Raw genomic sequence first — 19,938 nt, 5'->3', positions numbered from 1 at the left:
TGGTATGATAGTTAATGTTAATGGAATTTCTGCATATGAATGGCTTTAGGGAATGTCAAGCTCCCATGGATGAACAATTTCAACCAGAGGAATAACGAGGGTTTCATTCATTATTCCAAATAGGTGAAGCTATAAATGCCATAAGATAACTAGGAAGCACAAGACTTCCAATTGGGTAGCTGGATATAGCACAACAAAGCCAAAGGAAGGACTGGCATAGCATCCTGGACAACCTTTTCCCAAATATGGCATGCCATATTGCAACTATTGTTGAGCAAGCAAAGAAGTCAAGCAGGATTTCTATAACTCAAGAAAATCAAGATAAGAGGCATCCATGTAATTCCTTGATATAGAATGATCATTCAATCCTGTGGCCATTCATGCAGCATATTCTATAGTTCTCTGCAATTGTTACATGCTTATTGGATCCATGATTGGCATCTGAATTCCAACTCCCATTGTCTCACTTAATCTATATAAGTTCTGTAGATCTATGTTGACTCTTGATGTTCCTCCAGGTAGGCTACCAGGAGCAAATCTTGAATCCATGCTAACAGCTACAACAATATTGTCAAATGTAGGAGCCGAAGTACCAGGTGCACCAAAGTTGGCCATCATGGGTTGCAAAATAATTGGATTAATTGGATATCCACTCAAACCAAAATTAGGAGTACATACATTTGAAATATGTGGACTCTGATATTTCCCATTTGAGAAATTCCCATTGGGAATCCCAACAACTAATGTGACAACATACAACTTAGGTGTAATAGATGCATATTGTTGATGTAAGTGGGTACTTGTAACTTGATATTTGGAAGTCATTGAGGTCATGTTCATGTTTGCCAGTACTCTACTGTTTTAATTGAAGCCAGAGAAGGATTGTCGTTGTGCCTTTGTCAAAATACATGACTTGCCTAATTCAGCTTGTGATTTTGTGGGATGTGAAAGCTGTGGATTTTGGTTTAAAGAAACTTAGTTATGAAAATGGTTTTTTTAAGTTTCTATAATTTCCTGTGGTATTTGTGACATAGCATGGTTTTGCTCCTTAATGGAAGTTGTTTCATCAGAGAATAAAGTAATGCCTCAAGTACTAGCGAACCTTGCGGAATAAGAATAAAATGCATTAAATGAGTCATGGTTAACAATTCTTTCATTGTCAGATAACCCAAACTTTCCCACCTTTTTAGTTGAGCAAGGACTAGCTAACCCTGTCTTGACTAGCTAAGGATATGGTGTTGGATTTCTTGAAAGAGATGCACCTACTGTTGATGCAAATGTTTGTAAAGATTATATGCCAAGGCCCTAGACTCTCGTAAGACCTGGATTTGACGAACAAGAGTACATGCCTTCATATATTGTTGCTTCAAATGCAGAGAAAGGAGATAGAAAAGAATATTACAAATGTCAAAAACATGCCTTAGCATAAGGACCTATTTGATAAATCTCACTATCATGAGCAGCTCTATTTGGCGGTCTGGAAAAATGTCCAGAATTTTCTGTAGACCTTCCCAGGTCTTCCTGCAAGGAGATACAATGTTTCCAAATCAGTTTAAGTTAGCTAAGTCACAAAAATGAAGTGAGACTTGTGAAATTGCCATATTTCTTAAATAACCAAAACCACGTTATTGTTATGAATTTCAAACTTCAAATGTTGCCTAGATATTTCAAGTGTCCAGCAATAATGAAACAAACTATGGACCAATTTTCCTTTCAACTTGTAGCAGTAGAGGTTTGATACCAAAATTTTCCCTGTCAATTACTAAATGTGGACTAATAGCAATCATACTAGATTCTAAACCAACATTTAAAAAGATGAAAGTACTTTTGGATTGAAGAAAAAGTGTTATTTCTTATATCTGCATGTCTACAACACACACACACCAATGGAAATAAAACTGAGAAAAATGTAAGAAGAAAAAATTATTACAACCAAGATTTGTAGAGAATCTATAGTCCCATGGCTTAATTCGGTTTAGAGCTAATCCCACAAATGCTTAATGGAAGAGTTAAGAATAAATTTCAGATAAGATATAAAACAACCATCTACCACCAATTCCATGAACAAAATTGAGGAGATTGATTCAAATGTGAAGTTCCAAAAGTGACAGAGCTTGTGCTCTCTCTATGGAAAAACAAGTAAAATCATTATTTACAGTGAAGACCAGAGGATTGGTGTTGGCTGCAAAGTAGAGGGTTAGAGAAATCAGTGGGAATGTGTTGTGGAAAATTGTGATTAGACATTGGATTCTCTTTGCTGAGAATATATTTGGTATCAATGGCCTCTTTTCTCTGAAGGATATCATTTGCAAAGCATTTGATTTCACTCTTCAGGATTTCTTTTTCCTCAAGAGAATTTATAAAGGATGGAAAAATGTCTCAAGAGAATTTAGAAATGATGGAAAAATGTTTATTTTCTTATAATATGGAATGATGGAATCTATTGTGATCTAGAAATTAGTTTGATCTTGGCATCAGTAGTAATTAATATTTTGGTGTCTTTGAATTGCTACTACGTTTCTCGTCTCAGTTCCAAGGTTAGGTGTCAAGTTCCTCTTAAGACAAGGGTTTTTAAAAATGGAATGACCTATTTGAATCTGAATCTGGTCGATTGATTTACATTTCAAGAACATTCCTGAAAAATGATCTTAGTACAAATGTATATGCATGTCTTCCTTGAAATAATAAACATAACAGACACTTAAGAGAACCCTTCCAATAGTTGAGCCTCAAGAGTGGTACCACTGAGAAGAATATTTCCAGATGGTTATGGACGTTGAGAATCAAACTGTCAAGGAAAAATAATGCTATCACCTTGAGCATCCATGCTTTAGAGAATTTGAATGGCATTTCCTAGTTCAAGGAGTAGCTAGCAAGCATAGACTTGCTAGAACCAGACCCATTAATGCTTCATGTATGGTGTGATGAGAAATATGACTTAACCACACATTCTAGGACTATAAGTTTGGCAGACACTTACAATATCCACTAATACCCAACATTTTGGCAATATATTATGTAGACCTTTCCATTGGAGGGAAGCTATTTTATGGGATACTGGGTTGTATTAAAAGTCAGCTTGGCTATGCTATATATTCTTCGCCATAATTCTCTCTTCTAAATTATATCTATGGAACTAAGATTTAATGAGACTTTTATGGGTTAAAATGGAGTTTTGTAAGTGAAATTTCTTCAATTTATGGATTAATTAACAAATTAGGTTTATGCTAAGCACCTACTACTTGTTCACATTAAAATGTTTTTCTATTCTTAGTTTATGAAAAAAAGAATTAGAGCTGATCTCAACCTAAAACAATTGTTGATGGGAAGAACGGGCCTTTCCAGTCCAATATCTATGATCTGTATGCAATGAGTAACCATTATGGAAGTACAGTAGGTGACCATTACATAGCATACGTAAATTTAATAGAGGAGAACTAGTGGTATAACTCTGATGACAACCAAATTTCTCCTGTTAGTGAAGATAGGATAAAGACATTTAATGCTTATGTTATTTTTTATACAAGAGTCAAACCTGAAGATCACTTAGCAAAAAATCGAGGACTATTCACTTCATAGATATTCTTGGACTTAAAGACAATTTTTACAACTCCATTATTAGTATGGGGACGTTGGAACTATACCATCTATGGTTATTTGCAGCCTTTATGGTCAACCGGGGAGAAGCTTCTTGATAGCTAACATGATTACATACATTTCCATGGTTTGACATCAGGCATTGTAATGCATTGTAAAAGTTTTGGAAGAATTTGATCAATTTTATCAACATTTATTCTCAGTTTATAGAAGAGTCACATTGGTTGAACTTATGAAGCAAACATGTGACAATTCTCTTCTAGATTGAAGCATAAAAAACCTTATTATGCATAAAAACATTCAAGGGAAAGGAAATCAATCAATCTTGTCTTAAAACAAGGTGACATCTTTGACGGACCATTTTTTTTCACTTGCTAACACTTGTGGTCAGCTGATACCCCTTTGGTAATTTTCCTTTGAGAGTTTCAGAGCGTAATCAAAGAACTCACACAATGTTCAATTTGATCCTCCAGTGAGGAAAATGTTATAGGTCCATGTAGAGACATAAAGGAGAACCTCAACAAGTCTCCTTGCTAATCTGGATCATAACAACAGGGAGCAAAAAAATTCTCAACAAGGAAGCATTGGCATCCATGCTTTTTCCCTAGAAGCCCATGAAGAGCCCTTAGAAATGAAGCTAGCCTTATATCACATTTTTGGAATGAAGGATAGAACTTGAGAATAAAAGAAATAGGGAGAATCGAATTGACAATGTTGTAGCATTCCAGAATCGGTGCACAACATTGAAGCCACCTTCCTCATTGAGAGAAGGAACTCAACCTTCTAATTGGACATAAAAACTATTCCTTTCCTTTGTTCCTAGATTTATGTGAAGCATTTTCTCATGCCCCAGGAAGGGGAGGAAAGCCATATTCTTCAAGAGGGGAGTTAAGTGCTCTCCTACTCACTGTAGTGAGATACCTGGGAGGATAAGTTGATACAGTACTTGTGGAAGAACTTGCTACCATGTCAGAGCTCTGTCCAGAATTAAAATTCTCAGCAGTTGCAGTCAGCATGGATTCATGAATGGCATTCTGTATATCAAGCATCTCACTGTTGGTTGGATTAGCGAAGGAAGGCAGATTATTCATGTTCTGCCCTCATCCTCTGGCAACTTGTAGAGACTCACGCTCACTCCCTGAACGCCTATATTGAAAACTAACAGGAATCTGCATGGCATTTGAATCACAATATTTAGCAAATATGATCCATAGCTGAGCAAGAAAGTTGAAAATCCTGAAATAAGAAATCAATGCACACATCCACATATATAAGTATGAGGGGCATTGATGCCTTCCATGTATAAGGTTTTACAGTAGAAATAGGGACAAAAATATGAAAACAAGGGCACTCCATTATGTTCTTGTAGAGAGAATATATCAAATTCACATCACATGACAATTTTCAAAGTAGCAACAAATGACAAGAAATAACAAAAAGACACCCTGAAACAGCCAGAAAACAATAAAATAATTAAGCCACAAGCACTGCCTCAAAGCAGAGTGGGATGTGCACAAAGGCCAAATTAGAAGGATAACAAGCAATTGCATTTGAGAGGTTAAGTTCAATGTTGCACAGGGACACATCCCTCAGGGTGGATGCCCCCATGTTTCCCAGACTCCAGAGGTGCATTGCACCTTGGGAAACATTTCACTTTAAAAAATGTTTCCCCAGTGTCAAGACACGTTTCCCCAAAGGAGTGTCTGGGCAACCCCCTCAAAAAGGGGGCCATATGAACAGCAAGTACACATAGATCTGAACACTCAATATTGCATCTGCATTCAATAGACGAAGAAAAATAATACACAACGATGGCACAAATCCTAGCAGATTGTCAACAAATTAGCAATAATCCATCTAGACGATAGTCTTTATAGATGAGATGTTGCGGTTGAAATCTGTCCTAGAGGAGTACACCCTAATCTGCATCAGAGAACCATTCCTAGGAAGGTGTGCCCATTAGAAGGGAGTGCAAGTATGCATGCATATCTCTCTTCCAAGGATCTACGCCCCATCTATTCTTGGAATCCTTCACATGCAAAGCACTGTAAATAAAATAGAACAACAATATACTTAATGATAAAAATAGAAGCTATTATAAAGGAAAGCATGTATTGTTCTAAATTTATGACAACAGTTAAAATTGGAATAACCTAAGGCTATTGCAAATATGCACCCTCTAATACTGCCTACATATCCACTGCTGTTGTACCTCCCACACTACCGTGCCTCAAAATCCCATGAATGTGCACAGAATACCAGGTGATCTTGTCATCACTGTTGCACCATGATGAAGAAGCTCGTCTCTTTGATTCATATATATAATGAGTTGTTTTTAGTGCAATTTTTTGGACTTTCTGGTGCTGGAATCTGACGGAAAATTTTGAGGTGAAGATTGCAGGGGTTACCCATCAACCTTATGATTTTACTAAATTCCTGCGAGAAATTAGACTAGAAAATCCCACCAAAAAAACTTCCAAAAAATCTCACTAAAAACCACTCTATATAATAATGGAAAACACTATTGGTTAAACTAAAATAAATTGAAAGTAATTGATTACTTAAACTAAATTAATAATTTAATATAAAAAAATAATAGGTTTAACAGAATAAGAAATGGAAAAACATGTGTTTCCTTCTGCAAAATCATATATTCAAATTTAATGGATAATACAAATCCACTTGCATCGCACCCATAAATAGACTTGCAGTATCAACACTTGCATCACACCCATAAATAGACTTGCAGTATCAACACTCTTGGAAGTGGAATTTCCAACTCTCATTGAAACATCATCAACCTATAGAAGTTGGCCTGTGGATTGAGTATAATCATGAAATTCCAATTTTGTGAGGAATGGATGGGGTTTTGGAAAGCATCAGGGAAACCAGAGAGAAGAAAAGATGATAAAGAAGACTGGGTCCAGGATGGATCCCTCGATATCAAAGGAAGGCCTGTTCTCAGATCGAAAACTGGTGGATGGAAAGCTACGTTTTTAACCCTAGGTATCTCTTTATTTTATAAACTGCTCTCATATTTCTATTTTATGCTAAGCACCTACTACTTGTTCACATTAAAATGTTTTTATATTGTCAGTTTATGAAAAAAAAAATAGAGTTGATCTCGACCTAAAAAATTGTTGATGGGAAGAACGAGCCTTGCCAGTCCAATATCTATGAGCTGTATGTAGTGAGTAACCATTATGGATGTACAGTAGGTGACCATTACATAGCATATGTAAATTTAATAGAGGAGAACCAGTGGTATAACTCTGACGACAAGCACATTTCTCCTGTTAGTGAAGATAGGACAAAGACATTTAATGCTTATGTTATTTTCTATAGAAGAGTCAAACCTGAAGATCGCTTAGCAAAAAATCGAGGACTATTCACTTCATAGATATTCTGGACTTAAAGAAAACTTTGACAACTCAATTATTAGCATGGGGACATTGGAACTATACCATCTATGGTTTTTTGCAGCCTTTATGGTCAATCGGGGAGAAGCTTCTTGATAGCTAACATGATTACATACATTTCCATGGTTTGACATCAGGCATTGTAATGCATTGTAAAAATGTTGGAAGAATTTGATCAATGCTATTTCAGCGTTTATTCTCAGTTTATAGAAGAGTCACATCAGTTAAAGCATACAAGTGACAATTCTCTTCTAGATTGAAGCATAAAAAACCTTTTTATGCATAAAAACATTCAAGGGAAAGGAGATCAATCAATATTGTCTTCAACCAAGGTGACATATTTGACGGACCATTTTTTTTTCACTTGCTAACACTTGTGGTCAGTTGATACCCCTTTTGTAATTTTCCTTTGAGAGTTTCAGAGCATAATCAAAGAACTCACACAATGTTCAATTTGATCCTCTGGTGAGGGAAATGTTATAGGTCCATGTAGAGACATAAAGGAGAACCCCAACAAGTCTCCTTGCTAATCTGGATCATAACAATAGAGAGCAAAAAAATTCTCAAACAAGGAGGCATTGGCATCCATGCTTTTGTCCTAGAAGCCCATGAAGAGCCCTTAGAAATGAAGCTAGCCTTATATCACATTTTTGGAATGAAGGATAGAACCTGAGAATAAAAGAAATAGGGAGAATCGAATTGACAATGTTGTAGCATTCCAGAATTGGTGCAAACATTGAAGCCACCTTCCTCATTGAGAGAAGGAACTCAACCTTCTAATTGGACAGAAAAACTATTCCTTGATATTGTTACTGTACAACATTCAAAAAAGAAAATCATGATTAAATTGTGCCTCTGGACCCTTGAATGTAGAATTTGATTCATAATTTCAAGAAAAGCATAACAATATAACAAGGAAAAATACCTTGCATCTTATAAGATTAGACCATATAATTGTAGATGAGGAGAAAACCAATGTGAAAATGAATGTTACAAATATTGTATCACGAAATACATTGTTGATGGTCTAGTGTAGCACCAATGATGGATTGGACTGATAATCATTATAGGACCCTTACACCTCTCATCTCTCACCATGTCTGGCTTTATATTGAAATGGTTGTGGTAGAGACTATTGTTCACCAATATCACAACTTGGATAAGTTTTTGGAAATCCACAAAATGCAACATCCTATAGTTCTTCAAATTGGTGGGAGTCACATGTCAACCTTGCAAAAGTGGTTGAACTTGCAAATTCCTATGGTTGTAATGAAATCAATTTCAATTGTGGTTGCCCCAGTGAAAGAATAATTGTTCATGGATGCTTTGGTTCTGAACTGAGTGGTAAAACAAATGCAAGTTTTGAGGCATGAAGTGATGAGGTTGTGGACTCTTTAAAGATTGCAAGGTCATATTTATAGGTCCATAGCACAACAAGGTTGCAAAATGCTGTGTATACATTTGATACTGTGAGTCATCGCATTTGAGCCATGGGGTTTTAGGGATAAGGAAATTGTCAGAAATTGATGCTATAAGAAGTAGCACGAATTGTAGGATGGATTGTGAGAATAGTTTTCAAAGAGAGACTATTAGGGCTATTGGGAAGAGCACAACTAGGTATGTAAATTGGAAATTGAATGGAGAATTAGAAGGGGTACACATCTATATATGAAGCAGTTTATACCAACATGAAGAGTTGTCTTCACATTGTCAGCAGAGGAACCATCTGACAACTAGTCAGTGTAATCTGAGCCAATTTAATTGAGCTGACTTGTCAAGCAAGGTGGCATATAAGTAAATATGTATATTTTAACAATCTAACTTTCAAGTACATACATTGTTAGAAACGATGGATAGGTGCTTTCTATTTTGGAATTGTAGAGCGTTATTGTGTATTCTGTTGTAATTGTGTTAATGTGGGTAGCTGAATTTTAGATAAAAATTGCAATAAGGATATATTTACCATATTAGGAACCAGAACCTTCCATTTATGAGCTAACCAAATGCGGGTTCAAACCTATGGAGCACCACCTAATTTTTGGATCCTAGTGGTAGCTTTTGAGAGGCTAGAGCCTAGTTTAACATCATTCACTTTTGCTCCCCCCAAAATAGACTTTTGAATGCTTTCCACCTCACTTTCTATGCCCGCCTTCATCTCTTGGCATTGCAGTGTTTGCAGTTACTAGATCACACTGATGGAGTCAACTAAGGTTTTACAAGAACCTATGAAGCAGCAAGGCATGCAATAGTTGTGCATTGCATTCATCAATAAAAACTTACATATCACATAATTAATACAAATGTATACCAAGCATTGATAGGTCTGTGGATGAAGGAAACACATATGTTGGAGGTCTTTTGTTCCTATGAACTGGCTGAGGGTTTAGAGTAGGAGGTGCCACAAACAACTCTATTTCTGAAGGAAAAACTCTCTCTAGTCATGGAATTGCACATGTTTCATCCCATTGCACCTGTGATTGAAAATATGATGAGTGCCAACAAGATTTGACCTTAAAAGATTGACAAAAAATGTCAAAAAGGATACATAAACAATTGGTACTTGTGAAGTAAACATTTTATTAATAGGAAAAATAAGTTGAATGAACCACCTAAACAACCACTACAATAGCTACAAGAACTAACTATGGTAAGCATACATACCTCTGCACACAAAGATGTTTGAGTAGGTTCTATGTTACATTAGCTTGCCTAATGCCTATGTCAGATGCCAAAGTCCTAACCAGAGAATTTAGAATATAAAGCCTCATGGCCCGCAACCTCAACACCCTCAAGCTCCTCCATTTAATCTAGCCCCTCATCCCAATATTGGTGTTGAGGAAGGTTTGGTTCAAGTTGTTAGGAAAAACTCTCGGGGAAATAAGATTGATGCAGCCCAAGAGTCACATGCCACCTGCCCTCAGTTTCAACTCAGCCAAACCATGGCAGGCCTCAAGACTCACAATCATGATTCTCAACCATATGATACTAGCTATTCTTCTCAAGGAATCACACCTTATGGCTCTAGCAAGAGGGCCCATACCCCTTTGTCCCATCAAAACTATGAGTACTGAGATCTTGAGGATGCTGAAAGGGAACCAAAGGTGCACAACATGCATCAATACTTTTTCTCACATCCTTGAGGGCCCAGAAACATCCATTGTGTTCAATACCATTGCAGGGCTACCAGAAAGTTTAGACAAGTATCATGATGTATCCATCCTATGCAAATGTCAATGACAGTAGTGTCATGCATATAATGGGACTTTCAGACCCCTACTGCAAGATAATCTTTAGAAGGATTAAATGTGGTTTTCAAGCTTTGGATATGTTGTCTGCAAAATGTTAATATTTTTGGGCTCATTCTTAAGAATTCTTTGAATTTTATTTGACCAAATGAAACCTCTTTTGTCTCCAACCATGATGATAGCAGAGAGGGTGTTGCAACTCTAGTTCACCCTTATCTTGCCATGCTAGTCTCAGATTGGGATGCTAACCCCTATCAACGTTTTGTCTAGGTTTTACTCAACTTGGACAGCCATATGCTTAATCTGACCATAATCTATGCTTGCAATGGAGTACATAAGCAATAAAGTTTTCAGCAATGAATAGTCCACGAGCTCCAAGAAGCTCATTGGCACATAGAAATTTTAACACGGTCAATATTCATGAAAATAAGGAAAGGCTTTTCCCAATAAGGCTAACTACCCATGAAAAAGAGGCTTGGTTCTCCATTATATCCCACCTCAAACTTCATGATCCTAATAAATACATGCATAGCTATTGTTTACTTGGTGTAAATCTCACAAGAGAAATGAGTGGGTCCTCAAAACCTAGATCACATTATACTTTTTGGGAAGATAAGAAAAGACGATATAATTTTACTAATGTCCAAGGAGTTATAAAAAAAAATTGGTCAATGGGACTAAAAAGTACAATCCATTGTAGGAACATATAGGAGTTTTCTATCTAACTGATATTTTAGCCTAAATTGTGATGGACCTCTTGACTTTGCCTTCCTTAATTACACTACTGTTAACTGAACCAGGTGACAAAAATACTATAGCCATCCAAAAACATTGCAAAGTGTAACTGAGAAAACTAGTTAGGGCTTTTGGTTATATTCTTTCCTGAACAAACCAGAGCTTGTATAGACACTGATACTTTAGCAAAAATCTTGTCTTTTAAGATCTGTAGCCTGTGCATTATAGGTGAAAACATAAAGGAACTAATTCTAATTCTGTATCCTATGCCTTGTCTTTCTAAATGATTTTATACTGTGACAAATTGCTATTTATGCTCTTTATGTAATTGAGTTTTGCTGTCAGGAAAAGGACAGAGGACACCTCAATTCTGACTTCCAACCAGTTCATGCTCTTGCTGTCATATATATAGGCAGAATTAGATTCTTTTCATGCCACATAAGGACATATTTATTTACAAATGAGGCACAATAGTATGCATGGAAAAAAATTGTAAGTATCCTCTGTATGGAGAAATACTGCAAAGAAGTATGCTTTGTTGTTTCTTCTATAGTTTCCCTCACTACTAGCTTTAGTCATATTAAAAGCCTCAGTTCTTCATAGATCCCAAATAAGGTGCATAAGGTTTATATATGCGTTCTTCCAATAAAAAAAGATAAGTAAGCCCTAATGTATCGTGTGATTTAAATAATAAAATACAAATCTCTTGTGTTATGGTGTATCCTGAGCGTAGGATTATAAGATCTTCATGCATGGATGAAATTTGCTCTTATAAAGACTGAATTCATTGCTGGTTTGCTGCTCTTCAAACATTTGATGCCATACCCATTTTTCCATGCTAAAGGTACTTTCCTCATTGCACCTGAACAAATGGAAAACAAAATCATGTGCCCAACACCTCAATAAGCACAGATCAGGTTTCTTTCGATTCCAGTAGTGGCTCCAAGTGTCTTCTCCATTTGATCACTGAAGATATTGGAATGTTACAACCACTTCTTATTGATAGCCACATATTTATGATGCAAGAATGTGTGTTGCTGCCTTACAGACCCTGACTCTACATCTGGAGATTCAAAACTGGAACACTTACTCTGAAGCATGACTGGAAAATCCTCTAGAAAGGCACTCTCAACATAACACTCTTGTTGTAATAGGAAAATATCTCCAAACTCAGCAGACAATTTACGTAGTACCCTAGACTGGACATCAAAGTTTCCTGCAAACTTTCCAATGGTAGTCACCAATCATGGCCTTGGGTAGTATGTTGACATTTGTTTCTTTTATCTTTATGTTGAACTTTTGAGCTTCTCTTCCTCTCAAAGACTATAAAAGAAGAAGCTTAGTTCTCCTATTGTTCTAGACTCAACTGTAACTCAACTCATAAAGAAAAAGAAGCCAAGACCCCTATGTCGATGGATCATTAGTAAGGCTCTAGAGCATTAATGCATCTGTACATCATACAATGATAAATGCTGAATGTGAACCAAGTCTTGCACTCTCTACAGTGACATGATCTATAGTTCTTATATCAGTTGAGCTGAATTTTGGAGATTTTATGACTTACAGTAGCTATAGGCATCAAGCGATGAAATCATTCAATATTTATAACATAGTTAAGTTTTTCTATTCTAAGCCTTAAGTAGCAGAGCAGAGCTTCTGCTGAAGACATGTTTGTAAGCAAAGATCTTGGATCATTCGAAAGGATTCATGCTCCTGGAAGTTTGAAGACCTGAAGCTATCATAGAACCCTATACAGTGAAGATTGTTGGTTACCTCACAATAACATGTGGCATCAATTCTTCTATGTGTGACACTTCTCTGTAACTCAGCATCATCTATGATCTCTTTTCAAGTCCAGTATTATGCATGGTATTACTACAATCCAGTAGCCATAATGATATGTTGTAGCCCCAGTAAATTGATGATTGTTTTATAGCCTTGTTCACAATCGAATTTGTGAACAAGATATATGGAAACATTTGATAGCTTATCTTTTGAAGAAACTACAGGGGACTTCCTGTAAAATAAATTGCAGCACCTTAGATTTTGAAAAAGGGTGCAACACTCTTGAAACCTTTTTTTTAAAGAACAACTAAGTGAAGAAGTGCACGGGACTTTGAAGCAGATCTCTATAACAACCCTTATCAACATGAAAGCTGAGGTTCCTTGAAGAAAGTGCATGAAAATTCTATATGGGCACGATAAGCAGATGAGATGTTGATTTTGACATCTGTCACCTAGCAATGGAGGATAATTCAGATATTTTGAAATAATCTCATGGGAGGATTTCTTCTCCCTAATTGAAGAAGAACCATGACGATTCTTCAAAATTTTCCTCTTTGACCTGGAGCTTCCTTGAAGTTTACTGTTGCAGTTGCCTCATGAAAAGTCTCATCCCTTGCTTGAGAAGCTCATAATTGAAAGCTAGATGATCACGTGAAACAAGTCTTCAGAGGGAGCTATACAATCCTTGGATGTATGACCTGATGAACCTTCTTGCCAAATGTTTATTGATAAGGGAAATAACTCAGATATATCCCTATTATTTGAAAGACTGCATGAAAATTGCATGATCATGACTTTGGTTATATTTTGGCAAGATCACTTTTCTATATATATCCGGAGTAAGTTACAGTTGAGCCATAAGGGTGCAGATATTGATGATATCTGATTGATGACCCTCTCAAAGTAAGAGGGAGATGACCTAGCCTTGATAATCTATTTCATGCACTTAATATCTGATGAAGAAGTTGCTGGTCTGCATATACCTATCTAGTGGGATCCCTGGTGTCCTAGATAAATGCCTCGCTATGAAGACTCTATCTATATATTGATAGCTACTTAGTAAGATATCTTAGCGACTCTATTGTATATAATTTGAGGTACACTGATGAAATCCAAGATTGCATGAATATTTTGATGTTGGATCGGTTAGTAGTATGATGGATGGAAAGAGAGAATCTAGTACTATATCTCTTGATTTAGTTGCTCTGAAAGCACTATTGAGGCTGATTGTATAAAATAGCAAGCATGGCATATTACGAAGCCATTTTAGTTGAAGAAGTTCTTCAGTGAGCCATTTGAGCATGTGCTATATTGTGATATTCTTCAGAGAATCCATATTCCACATATATTGGGTACCGCTTTATGGTGCATTGGAAAGCTACCTAGATTCATCATTGTTGAATGAGAATATTACTTTCTTCGAAGAGAGGTTGGGAGTTGTGGATACACCTTAATAGGAGGGTCCGGTTGAACATTGATCTCTGGGAGCTCCTAGGGGCCTGGGGTACTTCTTGAGAGCTATGAGTGACAATAGGGTGAGTGGTTCACCTTCCCCTGCGATACCCCATGATAGTTGAGATGTGTGTAGGATGAGTGGCTCACCTTTCCCTACGACTGATGATATATGCAAAGGATGAGTGGTTCACCTTCTCTTATGGCATATGAGAAAGATGAGTGGTTCACCTTGTTAAAATTGGCAACTATTGCCAACCTCCATGTGGGTTATCTTATTAATGGCAGCTGATATTTTTCTTGGATCCCTCTCATCGAGAGGTGTAGGATTGATCTAAAGATCATCCGATTTGGATAAGTATTCATCGAGATATGAATTTATTTGTGTTATGGCACAATTTGTCAAGGTCGACCAACAACCAAATAAACCACACAAGTGCTCAACGTTTTAGTATAAAAGGAGATGACTTGAGAGTCATTTTAGACACACACTTCTCCTAAGATCTCTCTCCACTCATCTGGTTTTGGTGGTTAAAGAGATCAAGAGGGAGAAGCCCTAGACGCAACGAATCAAGGTGCCCTAGATGCAGTTAAAGAGAGGAACACCTAGCCGCAGTTGAAGGGGATCTAGTCATGCCCTAGCCACAGCAAAAGAAGGTCTAATATAGTCATATATTTTTCGTTGAAGGAAGGCTCCTATACACTGTATAGAGGAGGCCTATCTGAGATCTTAAGAAGACCTAACCATTGTCATATCAAACCTTAGACGCAGTAACCTAGAAGAGAATGGGAGGAGTTTAGGAGTGTGGATAGCGTGGAAGAAAGGGATCCAAAGTGCATCCATTCATGAGTAATACATCTCTGAAATAGCTGAATTTGCTAAGGGAGAAGGAGAAGGTTGTAGGAGACTATTTTGGGTTAATTTGTCCCTTACAAGGCCTTAGATTTCAACAACAGGAGGCCGCAGCCATGCAGGGTAGTTCTGGGTGGTGGATAAGCCTTCTCCTTGTGGCATCTTCCTCCCACAAGTGAGTTGCGGCTAGGAGGAGCTGCTACAGCTTAGCCGCAAGCTTAAAAGGCATTGTTCAAGAGGCAGAAAGACACAGGCACGTTGTTGTGTGGACATGAGGCTGTAGGGAAGCGTTTGGAGGCCTAGAAGTTGGACTTAACAATGGCATAGGAGACAATATATGTGTGAAAGAAGGTCGCACTATTTGGGAGGTCTCGAAGTTAAGAAAAGTGGGATGTAGAAGGCAACAAGGAAGCCCTAACTAGTGAACGAAATAAGAGAATAATCAACAGCCCTTAAAGAAGCAGGCGTATGCATTTATTTTGATTTGGGTGCTAGAGGATCAATCCTAGTGTGGACAGAATTATTGTAGCCCCTAAGTGCCATGTATTGAGGTCAACTTGAGCAGTTTGAGATACACCAGTTTTTCTTGCAGCATGTTGGAGCCAATTGGAAGCACATTGGTACATCAGCATGTAAGGGATAGCAACTAACATTGTGACAACTTTATGGTACTTAGTAGCAAGTACACCTAGCTTGCAAAGGTACAACATGTATAAATGGTAAAGCATGGACAGCTGCAAGCATGGTGATGCGTGGAGCAGCAATGAATTTTGATGGAGCTAGTAAATGGGACATCTAGTATAAGGTGCAACAGTCATAAGGTCCAGCATTGTAATGATGGGTGCAACATGGTGCAACACAGTGAGGTGCAACATGATGAAGAGATGAAGCACAATGATAGGTGAAGGAGTCACCTTGGAGAATCAGTTGAAGCAACATGTCTTCAATTGATCTCATGTAGAGATGATCTATTCTCTTATCTAGAAAGTCTAAGTGTTGACTTCTGTTGTAAATGTACTCTCTCTCTTTGCTGAACTATTGAAGAACATATAAGAATAATTGATCAAGGGTTCCCCAAATTGGGTTTTGTCCCTGGCTAGCACCACATCTTGTGTCCTCTTGTCTTGGCTTGTCTTCTCCGATTTATGTTTATGTTCTATGTAAAGTTTACTTTAATGCTGATGTGATTGCTAACCTGGAAAAGATATTGAGCTAACTGTGAAAATTGAATTAAATTTCTGTAAACATATAACATAACTAAAATTAACACACCTTCTCATGCGGATACCCCAGGTAAGAGATGCCTTCAGGCATTTGCTTGTGGACATGTTGGTGGGACGTGGTTCATCCTTTTCACACATGTAGGATGTTCATTCCCTACGATTGATGGTTGACATGTTGGTGGGACATGGTTCACCCTTTCCCCGCGTGTAGGATCCTTCCTACAATTATTGATTGGCATGCATGTAGGACGTGGTTTATCCTTTCCCTACTCTTGGTTTGCATGCATGTAGGATGTGGTTTCTCCTTTCCCTACGTATGGTTTTGACATGTGTTTGTAGGATGTGGTTTCTCCTTTCCCTATGTATGGTTGTGACATGTGTTTGTAGGATGTGGATTCTCCTTTCCCTACGTGTGGTTGTGAGTAGGATGTGATATATTCTTTCCCTACTAGTGTTCCTACATCATCCTACCCATGTAGTCTGGGACACATGGGAAGTACCTACCATCTGGCCAATGAGTTTGGAAAAGTGGTTTGGGACCATAGCATTACAGATTGACACATTGTGTATTGTCGTACTCCCTATGTCTAGGATGAATGATGTTCAACAAACTTGATTACTTGGGATCAAGTCTGATTACAGTTTTACATCTGGTTATATGGATCGACTTTTGTCGATGGAGAGTGGTAAGGTATTGTGACTCACTCTCAATCGATTCTTCTTCATTATTCTTATCAGTGTTCAGCAGAGCAGAGAAGAGAAAAGATACAAAGATGGCACGTGACGTTAGGATAGTTGATGATGACCAGATGGCATGATAGATTGCCAGATGGAATTCTCCCTAGTTGAGAGGAAGTGTTAAAATTGGCAACTAGGGCCAAATTCCACCATTGGACAACTCATATATTGGAGATGATTATTGTATTGAACTCCTCTTTTCGAGGACCAAAAACAACCTAAAGATCATCAAATTTGGACAAGCAGGAGTGTGTTTTTGAATTTATGTCCACTCATGTGTAAATTGTCAAGGTCGGCCTCATCATCATAAAGTCCAACGATCATGTCTTTTGACCCTAAACAATTTGTATATATGAAAGTGCCTTCAACCTCATTTGATACATCAAAGGGATCCAATTTATATCTAAGGTAGTTGAGCTCTTGAGGAGGATGAAGGGTTGTTTGTTTTGGGTTTCTTCCTCAGCAACTAGGGTCAAGATTCCTCAGATAAACAACCACAGGATGATGAAATTTCAGGGCAACTTGTATGGGTAATCTTGTCATTACAGGTCTGAATTCAACCTTAGAAAGTCAGGTCATGTTTGGGTATTGAATTTGAGTTGATCTATGGTCAATTTAAGGAAGAATTTCTCCCTTTCTGTGTCCGCACTTCAAAGCCATTACTTTAGGTAGGTCTGCAGGCATGCACCAGGTTAGACAGAGGGGTTGAGAAGCCTATCTTGGGTTTAGATCAGTTCTAAGGGCCAGTGATGGACAACCTCTTTCTTGCCAAGGAAAGCCGCAGTTGAAAGGAGGGTTTCTTGATCAATTGAATGGAACAATAGTGGACTGTAAGAAACCCTAACTAGATCTTAGCTGACTACTATTGATAGAATGATGATATTACAGTTTTGGGCTATTCACTTGTCCAAGGGAAATCATATTGGATCTTCAAATTGGCAAGTCATTTTGACTTTAAACTATTGTACTTTCTCTCTCTGTTTAACATTTGATATTATTAATAAGATAAAGTACCGATCAAGGGTTTTACCCGTCTTGGGGTTTTTCCCTGGCTTGTGCCATATCCTTGTGTACTCTTGTCTTGGCTTGTCTTTTACATCTTTCGTCTATGTTCTTCCTTCAGTTACTGTCAATATAATGATGTCTTATGTGATTGCTAATGAAAAATTGGGCTAATATGGATCTCTGAAGTAATTTTCCTAAGAAGAGAACATGTTAACCTAAAATTAACAAGATCTAACCAGTCCTGGTTTGACCAGTTCTGGTTTGAAACCCAGTTTGATAGTTGGACTAGTCTAGTCACTAGTTCCGGTTTTGAATACTATGTTTTGGAGAATGTAATAAACTAATAGTGTCAAAGAGAAATAGTTTGAAATAAGCTAGATCCATTACCTAGCTTTAAGTGTTGCAAAGTTTGAAGATTGAGAACCTGCAGTGTTTCTTTTGTCACAACACAGTGGAGCGATACAAGGTCTCTTGTTGAAAGAAAATCTTTAAAAGTATCCATCTATTTGGTGGCTAGAGGGAGAGATCTGCACCCTCTTACAACTCTTCCCTTCACATAAAGGGAAGTTTAAAATCACCTCTATCATTACTCATGTCACAGTATAATTCCTATGAGTGCAATGTTTCCATATCCATCATTCTAAAGCCAAAGAAATGCTCCATGGCTTGAAATTTTTTGTTAGGGCTCGTCCTTTGAAAAAAATCATGGAAGGTCATTGCAAATTACTCTTGGGCAGTCTTTATTTAAAGATAGTGTTTGTTAGGGAATTTTCAAAAATGTACAGAAATCCAACATTCAAATGCCAAAAAAATATTGATGTTCTAGAATGGTTTTTTGGGTTTATTAATTCTCAAATGCCACTAGAGAGTTGACTTGAAAATTTATGTATTTAGAGACAAGTGTTCTAAAAAAAATAGATGTATTAATAGAACATACCTCTTCGCAATCATAATAGAGGATTGTCATCTTGGATGCCAAGATCTTGGTGGTAAGAGCGTGGGCCGAGGCTGGTTGGCCAGTGATCTAGAGCACGAGACCATGGCGGCAGGTACCTTGGCACTAGGGATGGAGCAATCCAAGCCAACTGTAGTTGGAAAATCCCTGTTTCAACAGCAAGTATGTGTGCAACAAGACCATGACAATATCGACCACCTCCTCGGCCCTGGTTGTGTGGACATGGAGGAGTTGCAACCCTAGATCTATGGAGAGGGTGATATTGACGGCCTTGTCGGACGAGGCAAGGCAGAGGATCAAATTCCATGGTTAAAACCTCCTTTGGGCATCCCGGGGTAGATAAGCAAGGGAGTGAAGGAGCACAACCATGGCTGATGCTATGTTCCCACATGTTGGACGAAGGAAATGCCACAGAGGGTTTCTCATCGATTCTATGATCACTAGAGGAAAACCAGCGGTCGGATCCCTATCCACCTCCTTTCTATTTCCATTCATGGCCTCCATCTTTGTCATCTTTTCCAAGGCCGTTGTGGAATAATGGTGGATTTTAGATGAGCATATCAGAGGATTTCCTTGGACGCATATTATTCTGGTCGGGTTTATCCAAAGAGGTTTAGATGCTTAAGATCAAATGAATTTATTGATTTTTGAAATAACAAATTCATTGATGTAAAGTCATGGACTAAGATTATTGCGGGAAATTTGAATTTGTTGTGGAAAATTATTTATAGTGAGATTGTGTCATATATATTTTTTTATCAAAGTTGGTTGATTGGTATTAAAGGATTGATAAATATGTAGTTTTATATTAAACGTTTTATGATTTTATTCTTATTATAAAATTTATAGAGATTTTTATTATTTTATTCATTTATAATTATTAAAGTTTTGAAGTTATTGGTAGATTAAAAATTGGTTTTGTTTATAATCA

The 19,938-nt window shown here is 37.4% G+C and overlaps 1 long non-coding RNA gene across 1 annotated transcript; it reads right to left on the bottom strand.

Moving 5' to 3' along the window:
• Positions 1-1,456: 1,456 nt before the first annotated feature.
• LOC149151737 (uncharacterized) lies at positions 1,457-19,604 on the bottom strand. The gene is made up of 2 exons (XR_016263084.1): positions 18,990-19,604; positions 1,457-1,521 (listed from the first exon to the last, which is right to left on the bottom strand). It is a non-coding gene; the product is annotated as an uncharacterized LOC149151737 (long non-coding RNA).
• Between the last annotated feature and the right edge of the window lie 334 nt (positions 19,605-19,938).

Source organism: Pinus tabuliformis, chromosome 9 (assembly GCF_031772625.1).
Source record: "Pinus tabuliformis cultivar Carrire ecotype Pingquan chromosome 9, CPIR1, whole genome shotgun sequence".
In the NCBI taxonomy this organism is placed as follows: domain Eukaryota; kingdom Viridiplantae; phylum Streptophyta; class Pinopsida; order Pinales; family Pinaceae; genus Pinus; species Pinus tabuliformis.
The sequence above is the reverse complement of the archived record's forward strand: the minus strand, read 5'-3'. Positions and strand labels throughout refer to the sequence as shown.